The 13970-nt window shown below is 38.5% G+C and overlaps 1 protein-coding gene across 4 annotated transcripts in view; it reads left to right on the top strand.

Annotated features, from left to right (window-relative positions):
* Positions 1–13970, top strand: part of CHRDL1 (chordin like 1) — a 125592-nt gene that overhangs the window by 35337 nt on the left and 76285 nt on the right. The gene's annotated exons all lie outside the window — the stretch shown is intronic.

Genomic DNA, 13970 nt, shown 5'->3' with positions numbered 1-13970 from the left:
CTAAATACTTTTTATAGCCCAAATGGGGTACGTTCTAAAATCTGATAAGTTATTGGATACTCAATAACAGATTTTTATTAGGCTTTGAGTCATTTGAAGGTGGGTGACAATTGGAGATGGAAATTGTGGCCCAGAGATTTTCTGCCGTAAGCAGCCTCTTCCTGCCACGGGCAGCAGGCACCAGGAGAGTTACAGCATGGCGGCATGTGTCTTATGCAATTAGTGCTGGAATTGCACCCAAGCATAGATTCTAAATTATGAGGGGGCCATTCATAAATCAAAGGAGCTGAACCAGTGAGGTTTATGACAGTATAAACCTGCCTGCCTGCTGAATAGTCACCTCCTCCAGACTGCACAGTTATTATGTACACATTGTTAGGAGTAATTCTAAGGGGAAGCCAGGCAGAGACTTTTTCACAAGGCTGTTAGGACGTCTACTTTCACGAATTGAGGCTAGGGTATTTGTCTGAGGCAGGGGCTCCCTCAATGACACTTTGTTCACATCTGACTGGGGCCTAGTTCCCACCCCAAAAGTGTGTAAGTGTGGAGTGATTCAGAGAATACCTGTGGGCCCAATGGCAGACCTAGGAAAAGCTGCTTGACACTCTTGGGATCTGTGAAGCAGAAGTCTTATCATCCTGTAGGTTGATTATATTTCCCTTTAGGGTAGAAATTGTTGAACTAGGGTTCCTGGGTGGGCATTTGGGGGTCAGAGAACCCTTTAAAATTGTTTGCAGGTTTTGGCATAACTATATATATGTGTAAATTCCTTTAGAGAAGATCCACAGCTTTATTATCAGTCCCAAAGGGGTGTACATGAAGAACAACTACCCTAGCTAAGGCATAGATGGTGCTTTTTAAGTGATGAGAAACTTCCAGAACTTATAAGAGAGAAACCAAATGTATCAGGGCAAAAATATCAGGAATAAGACTGGGAATGGGGATCAATGAAAACCCAGTCAACTGAAATTTTACAAGAGTGGTTTAATTTTTTTTAATCGAGAAGAAACACCCGAACCCTTTTTGTCACCACCTTTGTAATATATATTTTCCTGCGTCAGTAAATACACCCTAATGAACACAGGTGATTCATTTCTGTATGGCAGAAGATCATGCCATATCACAGGTTTCCAAATTCTGAGTGTTGGTACTGATAGTATATGCCTTAAGATGTCAGAGATTGACTTGGCATACGACCAACCTAAAAGTTGGTTTTTTTATTTAATAAGTCCGTAAGTATGGCTTACTGTTTCTGTATGTGTTTATTTGCTTCTTCTTCCTAAATTGGATTGCAAAAATGTGGTATTGGGTGTGGGGCACTCTGGTAAATGGAAACAATGTTTCTGATAAAGTTGCCAATCTGGAGAGCTTTTTTTTTTTTTAACCTGCCAGGTAGTCCATCAAATAGCCTCATAAAAGCTTTTTATTCCCCAGAAGTCTCCAAAAGTGGTCTAATGTCATAGGAACTTATCTAAACTTCTGTGTCAAGATTGTTCTTCCCTGGGAAGAAGGTTGAGGCATGACCCAGACCCAGAGCATGGGACAAAAGAACGTAGAATAGAATATGGCTGCACCTACCCCAGCCGCCTAACAGGAAGCAAGTATTGATAAAAAGGGAAAGAATAAGCTAGCAGTTATTTTGAGAGAAAAAGAAAGTGTTAAAACAACTGAGCTCAGAAATCCAGGGGTGAGTGCAGCTCACTTCTCTGTGAGTTCATTTTTCTTCTTGGTACCCATAACCTTTAACGGCTATTTCTGTGGGTAGTAGTTCTAAAGTTCCTTAATCCTTATATATATTTTTAAAGTGTTTATTTTACCCTCATTCGAATGATAATGTGGCTTAGTATGAAATTATAGGTGCATGTTCATGTCCCCTCAGCACTTTGGAGCTACTACTACATGATTTGTTGGCTTTTTTGTTTATTTGTTTGTGGGTAAGAATTCTGCTATTTGTACTTCTTTCGCGGGTTCTTCTGGTTCTTTTCCTTCTAGCTTTTAAAACTTTCTTCTTTTCATTGATGCACACAATGAGATAGGTAAATTTGATTATTTTTCTTCAGCCTCCTCAGCACATGATTTTTTCAGCCAAAGGAGTCAAATTTCTCTTCAGATTTTAGTCATTATATTTTTTTGAAAATGACTTTTTCACCTTCTTACTTTTTCTCATTCTCAAAATTGCATTTGGTGTTTATTATTGCATCTCATTTGATTTATCCTTTATGTCTCCTAATGTCTCCTTTATTTTTCCCTCCTGATATTCTCCCTAAAATGATATATTACTTCAACTCTGTTCTCCAATCATGAATTCTTTCCATACATACTATTTAGGCCATCTGTTGGGTTTTGTTTGTTTCTTTGTTTTGTTTTTTTTTCCAATAACCTTACTTCCCCTCAGGTTTCCAAGTTATTTAAAAGACATTTGCATGGTGCTAATTAATAATCTGTTATTGTTTGGGGAATCTTACTCTCTTTGTTTGCTTCTTTGAGGTATTTAAATGTTTATTTGAAGCCCATTTCAGATTGTTTAAATATCTAAATATTTTTAGATGTGAATTGTCACCTTTGTTGGGCTTCTTGACAGATTTTCTTAGTTGTGAATTTTCCGTGGTTTTCTAGTTTTTGTTTAAAAGCTCATCATCCTAGGGTGTTTGTTATTGTTCTTGTTGTTTTCTTGCACAAACCCTTCCCTCCTTGTGGATGGTTGTTTCAGGCTTTATTGTTCACTTTGCTCTAAACCAGGTCATATATCAATAACTCAGTTTGGGCTGCCTCGTGCTGTAATGGTCTATTTCTACCTCTGTTTTCTTGTGCACTACTAGTCTCTGATAATGATCATGGACTGGGACCTCATCTACAACTGCCTACCTTGGACAATCAGTGTTTTTTAGGGAACAATTTTGAGTGGGGAGAGCTATGTCAGCCCCTGTTTATATTTAAGTAGTGTGACCCTAGTCCCCAACTTCGTATAGGAAGTCACTTGCAAGCTGTTGTTTCTCCTCAGCCATTTGGATCCAATCTATCCATATTCAGTCCCAGCTGCTAATGAACCATATGGCTTTGGCTCCCATATATTGCTGTACTTTCCTCCTATGTTTTATTCAACAAAGAGTTTTTCTGTGTGTTTCTGAATATGATTTTGCAGTTTTAACATTTTATTTATTTATTTTTCTAGTTTCACATTTCATCTCTCAGTTTTGAGAAGAACAGGGAGATTTCTCATGTGTTCTTTGCCATATTGAACCAGAATGCAACTGAAGATGAAACAAGAGTAAATAGGTTTAAATCATAGCAGAGAGAAATGGAGCTTGACAAAAGGAAGAACTTTGGAACACAGCGGTTGTTAAATCCTAGAATAAATGACTAAGGAGAATTTTAGTCTCTTTATTTAATATTTCTAGAAATAAGCACCCACCCATCTGAGATAGAGTTGGCACAGTCCTGCTTTGAGACAGGGCAATGGATGTGATGACTCTTCTGTGTTCCTTCCACCCCGGTGATTATTAGGCATGAGGAAACTCATGCCTTCAGGGCCACAGAAATGTTTGGTCAAAGAAAGGGGCTCTGGTTTTCTGTCTTAACCAGTGGAAAGCACTGTGATGAAACTGTTCTCATTTAAGAAGATAATATTTAAAGCCAAGATTATGAATAAGTTCTGTATAAAAAGGAGAAGACAAACAAGCAAACCATATGTCCAGATACTGGCTTTACATACTGTCTTATAGCAGTATTGCCTTAGAGGAGCTTTCACCTAGGTAGTAATAGACTCAGTGGAAGGGTCCTACCTATGATGCTTAGAGCTCAGTTTCCATTAAAGGAGACAGAGGAGCCATTTCATTTCATTTCATTTGTTTATGTATTTCACATGGCTCTTGCTTTCTAAACTCTTTACCCCTAAAATTTCCAAGGATCCCACCTGTATTTGAAGTTATCTCCCGCAGCTCCTGCTAAACCATGGAAATCACAGTATGCAGGCAGCTCTTCCGGAAATACCAGAGAGAAATCTTTACTGATTCCCACAAAGAGCAAATATTTTTTTTTCATCAGCACTTGTCCAAGTCTTGGCAGAGGTCAAGTCTTAGTCATATACCACAGTGCTCTACTGGGCCCAAAGAGGCTGCATGGAGGCTGGAACATTCTTAATGGAAAAGTCAAGACTGCATAGGAGTCATGAACGTCATTAAATTCATTCTGATCTCTAAGCAGGACTCTGTGGAGTCCCTGATAATTAAGAGATTTTAGAGACTTGTAGGAATTAAATTCCCTATCTTCCCTTTTGAGGGAATGAAGTGGTAATGCTAGGAGGGAAAGTAAAACAACATAACTTCTTTATATATATATATATGCACAGAGAGAGAGAACTTTATCATCAAAAGAAGACTTTTATAGTGATCAGGAGTCTAAATCATGATATTACCTAAGAGGGCTTTTTTAAATGGTCATTCCACTGAGAATTTGCTATTCAGAATTAATAAATTTGGGTTTTCCTGGAGGTATTCCAGCATTCCTGGGTTATTAAAGAGCTGTTATAAAATTGCCAAAATAACTGATTTAATCTGGTTAGCAGAGACCTAATCCACAGTGTTTGCTTTTGGCTAGGTGTGAAAAAGTTCAGCTGTATGAATGGTTTTAATAGGAATAGTGACAGTGTGGTTTTGTCAAGAGAGACACCCCAGTCTGAGAAATTCAAGGTAGGATAGGGAAAAGACCTGCACTATAGTATGTGTTTCCATAGGGAGAATGTGGGAAGCCATGTGTCATTTCTCTTTCAACAATAGCTGGGTTGTGTGAGCTAGCAAATGCAGGCATTTCTGCCACAATATAATATGCACATATCTGAAAATCCTCACATTCTGCAAAATTGTACACTGAAAAATAACAGGGCTTAAGGAAAAAGTAGTATTGGAGAAAATCACTCAAAAGATATGCAGCTTTGTAACCGGAAGACTAACAAAGCAACTATACTAATGAAATACTAACACAGTTTAAAAAGGCATCTTGTATTTCTAATAAACAAAATATATTACAGTAAATATAGACTTCACCTTTTAAAATGGTAGCCATTAGCATGAAGGAAAGGTATTTAAGGGAGCATTGAAGCTGCTGAGTTATACAGACAAGAGTAAAATGCACAAAGTTCAGGGAGAATAATGTAATAAGCATTTATAAGAGCATGTGTCCCAACTGAGGCAAGAGGAAGAATGTAGGGTAAATGGCTTCCTGATTTCAATTGAGTTAGTGTACTTGGCTTTTAGCTGCTGTCACTTGGTAGTGCGAAATATTAATTGCTGGGAAATCATGTATGAACTAATGCAATTTCTATTTTATACCAACTTCATTCCCTCATTTAGCACTCACATATGAACTACTTGTGTTACACAGTTCCACACTATAGCACAAACAGACTGTTTAAGATGAGGTAAATACATGGCATTTGACTTTAGACAAGTTTGGAGAAAGGGTTGAAAATCACTTGTCCACTCTGAATCTGCTTTTTTCGTCTTTAATCAGTGACCTATCTGCACTTGTGTTCCCCTTTCCTCCCATCCCATACCTTTATATTAGAAAGGAGTCTAGGGTCTAGGTCTATGACTGTGCCTGTCTATATCTGTGACTTCCACTGTTGCAGTAATCAAGTAGACAGGACTTTTGTGTTTTTTCCAGTTTTTTTTCCCTAGGGCTAAGGTTCAAAAGGGAGACTTATTTATTTTTTTGTAGTAAAACAGGAATAACATAAAATATATAATTTTAGTGTATAATTCAGTGGCATTAAGAACACTTACAATATTGTGCAAGTGGTAAGAACATTTACCACTAATCTAGTTTTCAAATGTTTTCACCACTCCAAAAGAAAACATATGATACAGGCACTCCCCATTCTTCTTTCCCCGCAGCCCCTGGTAACCATGAATCTACTTCTTTATGGATTTGCCTATTCTGGACATTTCACATAAGTGGAATCATAGAATCTGTGGCCTTTTGCATCTGGTTTCATTCACTTAGTATAGTGTTTTCAAGATTCATCCATATTATAGCATGTTATCAGTACATCATTCCTTTTTATGGCTGAAGAATCGTCCATCATTATGCATAGACCACTTTCATTATCCGTTCATCTATTGGTGGTCATTTGGGTTGTTTCCACCTTTTGCCTATTGTGAATAGTGCTGCTATGAACATTTATGTACAAGTTTTTGTGTGGCATATGTTTTCAATCATTTTGTATATACCTAGGAGTGGAATTTCTGGGTCTTATGGTAATTTTATTTTTAAATTATTGAGGAATCTCTCTTAAATTTTAAGGTTGCCCCATCTTCTTTTAATTCATTTCTTTGAGTACCTACTGCTAGCCATCCTCATGGTTGCTGCTGATTTGCTGCTGTTGCCACCATCCATGTCTGATCTCCATTGCTCTCTTCTCTCTTCTTTTATTGCCTTCTGAATTCTGTATTCATTTGTCTCTTGGAATTTATCAAAAAGGTTCCTCCTTTTAAACAGTAATAGTCAATTAGCATATTGTTTTCTTTAGGAATCTGACTACAATAGCTGTAATGTGGAAGATGATCAATCAGGGGCTATTTCTTTGCCTGCAAAATATATATATGGGTCCAGAGTTATCCAAAATCCTAAGAATTCTGAAATGGTGTCTGGATAGCAGATGTTTTACTTTATCATTGTTATTATTATCACTATCTTAGATTACTGACGGGTTGCCGAAGGAGATGTTCACTATTGATCACTAGACCCTCCATGTCCATACTGACTGCTCTTAGACCCTTTAACCATCTTCCATGCCTTATTTCCACTATTTTTCTCATACCACTGGTCCTTGGACACTTGACCAAGTATGAAAGGTTAAAACCTTCTTCAAGAAAGTGGCACTCAACTTACCTTTGCCAGATGAGGTGATCTTTGTCTCTGGCAAACTCTGGGAATTTAATTTCTTTCTTTAAAAAAATGTGATTTCCTTTTAGCATGCTAGAACCCTTATGTCCTGTATGAACAAGGCTTGCAGGTGCATTATGGCCTTTCATCATGATAGAGCAGAATTCTTAACTTCTGTTTCTTTCACAGAATGTTAACTAAACCTGGCCTCACACAAAAGTAAAGAAGGTGATACCACATTGAGGGTTTCCAAGAGGCCCCATTTGTCCCAAATAAATCTTCCATTTGCTTTCTATGTGCAAGAAACTGCCACAGTTAGAATCATTTTCCAGGGTTAATATAGTGTTTCACAAAATTTGCTCCAAGGAACATAATTTTATGGGATGGTAATTGAATTTACTAGGGAAAACATTTGTATTGTAAAATAAATTTGAGTTTCTGAATTGGAAAAAGTTAAACACATGAGTTTCTATATAAGACTTCTCAGAGTCACATATACACTCCCACAGGCACGTACACACATGTACAATTTAAGAGGAATAAGTTTTTTATTTTTTAATTAACACATAATAATTATACAAATTTATGGTGTATGAAACATAGTGACATTTTGATGCCTACAATGTATACTGATCAAATCAGAGTATTAGCATATCCATCACCTCAAACATTTATCATTTCTTTGTGCTGTGAACTTCCAAAATCCTCTCTTCTAGCTGTTATTTTGTATCGTTTAACCAACCTCTCTCTATCCTCTTCTTCCTCCTACCCTTCCCAGCCTCTAGTAACCACTATTCAACTTTCTGCTTCGATATGATTAGCTTCCACATATGAGTGAGAACATGCAGTATTTATTTTTCTGTGCCTGACTTATTTTGCTTAATTTAGTACTTTCAAGGCTCATTCGTGTTGCTATGAATGACAGGATTTCTTTTCTTTTTTATGGCTGAATAATACACCATTGTTATATATACCACATTTTTTAATCCATACTTATGTTGATGGAAACCTAGGTTGATTCCATGTCTTGCTATTGTGTGTAGTGCTGTAATAAACATAGGGATATACATATCCCTTGGATATTCTGATTTCCCTTTTTTTGGATATATACCCAGTAGTAGGATTGCTGGATCATATAGTAGTTTTATTGGTAGTTTTTAAAGAGACCTCCATACTGTTTTACATAGTAGCTGTACTAATCTACATTCCCACCAACGGCATGAGTTCCCTTTTATCCACATCCTCACTAGAATCTATTACATTTTGTCTTTTTGATCATAGCCATTCTAACTGTGCTGAAACAATCTCATTGTGGTTTTGATTTGTATTTTCCTGATGATTAGTGATGTTGAGCATTTTTATAAACTTGTTGTCTATTTGTATGACAGAGCCTTGATACATTAATATGCATTATGGATCTACCAGAGATGTATATGGGATGTAACATTGTCTACACTTATTCAACCATAGGACTCATTTTTTTTTTGGAGGCACTTTGCAGAATTAGAGTTCTTTATTATATGCTTCAAGAAGTGTTGTATTTTGCCATTCAATTTCTAGGAGTTATTTATATTATATCAATAAGATATTGGTATATACAGTATCTTAGTTTGAAGAAGTGTGTTAGGGTAGTGGGCAATTTTAGCACAAGACCTTAAACTAGTGCTACTCAAATTTTAATGTGCTTAAGGATCACCTTGGGAGATTTGATAAAATGCAGACTCCCAGACCCTATACCAAAAATCCTGATTCATTTAGGCTGCATTGGGTATCACATTTTACACAAGCATCTCAGTTAATTCTGATGCAGTCCAACTGAGGACTGCACTACAGTAATAGGGCCCAGGGGAGATTTTGAGAAAGGAGGTCAAAAGAACTGCCCACAGAAAGCTGTTCTGGGTAAGATCTTGCAGCAGTAGGATCTCCAGAGGGCTGTGGGCAACATGACAACATAGTTTTGCTGATAATGGAGCACATAGACACTTTGGAAACACATTTTCTTTGTGTCACATTTCCCCAAGACCAACCCTGCAGTAACATGTGCACAATGTGCCATCTGGCCTGCTCCTCTGCTTTCCCAGAGCTCCTTCCCAAAGGCTTTCTCTTCTGCCATCTTCCACATTCAGAGCCCCTGGCTGTCATGTCCAGAAAGCAAGACCCTCCGTGGGGAGCTTCCCCCTCTACCCCACCCATTGTTCATGACTTGTTGTTGGCGAGAAATGAATGGCATTTCTCGGAATTAGCCCAGGAATTTCTGCTGATAAACAAATGAGACTCTCAAAGGGAAAAGCAATCAACATAGTTTGAAATAAAATCAGTGTTTTTAGCTTAGTCTGTTTTTAACTTAGTTTGAAATAAGAGTCACATCTAGGGTATTTTAAGGAAAGGATTAGCCAAATGTCCTGTAATGGGCTCTCATCTGAGTTGCAGGGCTGACCATTGAACCAGGGCCTGATTTCTTCTTGAATAAGCAAAAGAGGCGATTATTACCTTGATTTCCTGTGACCTGTGATTCTGAGACCTGTCCAGCCATTGGATCAGCCTTGTCCAAGCACACTTCCTGCCAAGTTGCCTGACACCTGAAATTGTCATTACAACCTGATCTTTTTAATTTAGGTCTTGTCCTGATAAATTCACCAATCTTTGAAGGTAGTAACTTAACTCTTATTAATCATTTTTTATTTCATCTGAACACAGGATTCAGAAAGCAGACTTTGATTATAGAGAGAGGATGCAGGTGTGGCAGTGGAAGATCCTGAGGCCACTAAGCTAAGCTGGGTACCTGGAAGAGTTACAGAGGGAGAGGGACCCGTTGAAGGAAGGGAGTCAGGCTTTACCCACCCCAAAGTCCTGCAGAACACCAGCAGTATTTAGGATAACTTCTCTATTTGTGGTAGAGGACACAGTGGTTTCTAGGGTGAGTTGCCAGCTCTCAAGTTTTTCATTTCAGAGTTGTTAACTTAAAACCAGTATGTTCTCAAAGTAACCAAATATCCTTTCTATCTGTTGCTTAGAGCCAAAGAGTTTCACTTCAGGGTTTTGGTTGCAAAATGACTATAACCCAAAACGTTTGCCAGATTATTTGCAGCCACTAAGATAAGTAATTGTCTTTATTAGAATGATATTTGTCTAATTTTTGTATTTCAAATTTTATACCATCAGCTATTCCCTAAAAGTGATTTTAGGAACTGGAAGACGTAGGGTGTCAGTTATTGAAATCTTCCAAAATCTGCCTCCTCACAGGACTCCATTTTTGGCCATCAAAGCAGTCTATTTTATAACTGTCTTGATGTGTTGTCTTTTGTCTTTGCCACATATACTCAAAGACCCAGAGGCTGGGAAGTGGTTTAGCAAATATATGTGTGGCTCCTTAAAAAGTCTTTTTAGGGTTGTACTCCCAGAATTGGAGATAAGCCAAGAAATATATGTATTGTATCTCTCAGTAAAAGGCTAATTTAAAGCCGTCTGCAGGAGGGCGAGGAAGAGGGCTGCTTAGATTTTAGTTTAATTGATAAGACAGAGAAATACATCAAACTTTGGAGTTGAGGTTATTTTATGGAACATGAAGATAATGTAAGTGTCCCCGTAAGCTGTGCTTCCTTTTCTTGAATAAATTCATCCCGTTTTGTTTTCTCCACATTTACAACATTGTGCCCTAAGGGGTGTAAGGGCAAATCAGAGTCCACACTCACCATCATACCTTTTATATAGTATATTCATTATTTCAATAGGAGAGAAATGGAAATAGAGAAGGAGAAGGCAAGGAAACGTGGCATGCTTTCTTCCTTGCTTTCTTACTTTGTTTCTCTTCTTTCCTTCCCTCATCTCTTCCTTTTTATTTCCATTCTCTGTCTTTTTTTCATTTGTGATTATTTTCTTATGCTAAACTATCCATAACAAAGTTCACCATTTTCACCATATTCACACTGCTGCACAACCATCGCTACTAACCATCTCCAGAACATTTTCACCTCCCCAAACTGAGACTCTGTACCCATTAAACACTAATTCCCCACTTTCTACTTCCTATGTCTATGAATTTGACTACTCTCAGTACCTCATATAAATGGAATTATGCAGTATTTGTCCTTCTGTGATGGGCTGTTTTTGCTTAGCATAATGTCTTTAAGTTTCATCCAGGATGTAGTGTGTCTCTTTCTTTTTTAAATGGGAAAGAGAGAAGAAATTTGAGAAGAAGCTAGTGGTAGAGATGAAGAAGTGAAGGCAGGAGGCAACCAAGGAGTTTTAGTGGAATCTACCAAATGTTGCTTTTCAGAGCACGTTTTTCGTAAGATGAGGAAGACCCCAGAGACCACACTGTCTTTGAAAATGACAGGCATGACAAGCAGTAACTAGCATTACTGCCTGTGTGAAAAATCTAGGTTTTGAAAGATGTGTTCCTTATTAACATTTCCTGGGGAACTTCGGAGGATGTCATCTATTAGGAGCTGATTACTGGCAAGTTTTGTCATCTGCTTTTGGAGAAATCTATAGGAATAGAACATGACCCCCTGTTTCTCTTTATCTGGAGAAGTACTTTTCCAAAAGGGCCCTTCTGAGATTGCTTTCTAAGTGAAATTGTGTCTGGAGCCATTCAACGTGGCTTTATTAGAAAGATTATTAAAGGATTAGAGTATGAAACCTATGAGGTGATGTTGAAGGAAAACTGTAATTACTGAACCTGGTGAGAGATAGACGGGGGCCTTCACCAAGTTTCGGAAACATAAATGGGTCTTAGAGGAGGCTGATCAGCTTTCTCCTTCCAAAGGGGGAGAATGAGTAGAAGTCAGCTTCAGCATAAAAAAGGCACAAAGAAGTACTTCCAGGGATAGATAAGGGGAGCTGAAGTCATTTTAAAGTCAGTATATTATATTAATAGCTCAAAGATTAATATTGAGTTCAAAATAGGCAAAAGTAAACTATATTGTTTATGGGTGTGCATAAATGCGATAAAACTATAATGGAAATTGAAGAAATGATTATCACATTAGTCAGCTTGGTGGTGAGTTGACCTCCAGTGGTGAGGGAGACGCTTCGGGGGTGCTGGCTACGCACTCCTTTTTGATCCACATGGTAGTCACATGGGTGTTTGCTTTGAAAGCATAAGTACAACTGTATATTTATGTTTTAGGTATGTAAGTTATATTTCCCAGTATAATATATTTTAAGTGGCATTACATTTTCATTTGTTCTTGATGGTTATGATTGGAGGCAAAAGTCCCAGAAGACCTTGCAAGACTGCAACCAAGCAAGGGATGCTGTGTGCATATGGCTATTTGGGGGCTGTTATATTTCTCTACTTGTTTGCATTATTTCAGTCTTCTTGATGTTTGGTTTGGTTTGGTCTTTTTTTTTTTTTTTTTTTTTTTGTAACAAAGAAGAGCAGTACCAAAAGCTAGAGAAAAGTGTGCCCCTTATCCTCTAAGTGGGCTCTTGGAATTAGTAAGTGGGCATTTGAGGCATGATTTCCAAGCTGTGGAGTGCACAGTATATCAGCATCTAGATGAAGCCATTTGGCTCCAGGCTTTTATCACTGACCGGGGCCTTCACCAAGTTTCGGAGGGCATGCTTGGCTTCCAGAAAGTCAGACTGGTCAGGACCACCTTTGGACCTGTGGAGTATGCCTGCTCTCCCTCAAGGTGAGGTTGTATTGTGCTATCATGGATGGAGGAAAGCAGGGGGACCAATAAAGAGATGGAGCCTAGCTCTGCTTTTCTTCTAGTTCACTGTGGGATGTTCACAGAGCTGACTATCCTCTTTGTACCTATTTTCTTAGCTTGTAAAATGAGATGATAATTCCTGCCTTCTCCTAAAATTTGCATTGACAGTGAACAAGAAAGTTAATATGGGAAATTGCTTTGAAAAGTGTAAGGAGGTGTATATATAAGCAAGGCAGTGCTCAGCAGTGAAAAGAAGGTATTTAAATCCTGGGTCCCCAGATTTCATCTGGGTATATGTGCAATATAGGCAAAGCTTGAAACCATAGTATTTTGGTACTTGTTCCCATAGATCCCAATGATAGCAGCCTCATAACCAGGCATTGACCATGTGTCTCCAGCCTCAGGGAAAAGAGGAGGGGAGTCTAAAGGAAACAAGTGACAGGTTTAATGACTGTCAGGCAAAAAGCATTAAATTAATGGCCCCATCTCTGCCTTGCCTTTCTATTTTCTTCTGATTAGGTTTTCAGAGGTGTCTTGTGTGAGTATGCTGCACAATAATGCTGATGTTCTCAAAGCTGAGTGAGTTCTTAGCAGAAACATAAGGCAGTGCTGAGGATGCACTCAGGGACAAGGTAAAAATCTCTGAACTGCCTTGAAAAATTGAAAGGGATTTTTCTGGCTAGAACTGATACCTCCTCCCCCCTAAATCATAAAAAGAGAGAACAAGGTTCACTATTACATATTGATTAGGCTGCCTCATTCCTGTTTGGTTCCTACCTTCTGCTAATTCATGCTCTGGCTGGAGGCTGTCATCTGGCACCTCTTGCAGGAACACAGTGTGCCCCTACTTCAGGAGGCCTCTCAGACCACCGAGATCAGGGAAATGAGCCATTGCTGTAGTGTTACTTCCAAACCAGGGAGGATTAGCACACACACACACACACACACAAACACCCCTTCTGCCCCCACCAACTTCTCCAGGACTTTAGAAATGTCTGGGAACTGTTTTGTTCGTCACAGTAATTGGAGGATGTCATTGGCATTTAGTGGGCAGCAACAAGAGATGCAAAATGTTCCACAATGAGTAGGAACACAATGCATGGAAGAAGTGTCCCACACAAAATTCCAGTGGTAGCCCTGTTGAGAAATACTGGACAGCAGCCTTAGCCAGAGAAGCCTGGGGAAGGGAGGCTCTTCCTAACCAGAAGTTGGTGGTGTGAGTCTACTCATTCACTTACTCACTGACTCACTCACTCACTCCTATTCATTTCACAAACATTTACAGAGTATAAGCTTTGAGACAGATCCCATGTATGGTGCTGAGGTTTCCAAGTTCCTGTCTTGAGGAGTTCACAATCTAGTGGAGGAGACACGCATAACAAGATTATTAAAACGTAATGTGATGAGTACTCTGGTAGAAGTGTGGAC

The sequence above is a fragment of the Callithrix jacchus genome, chromosome X (assembly GCF_049354715.1).
Source record: "Callithrix jacchus isolate 240 chromosome X, calJac240_pri, whole genome shotgun sequence".
Lineage (NCBI taxonomy): Eukaryota > Metazoa > Chordata > Mammalia > Primates > Cebidae > Callithrix > Callithrix jacchus.
This window is presented reverse-complemented; position numbering and strand designations above follow the sequence as displayed.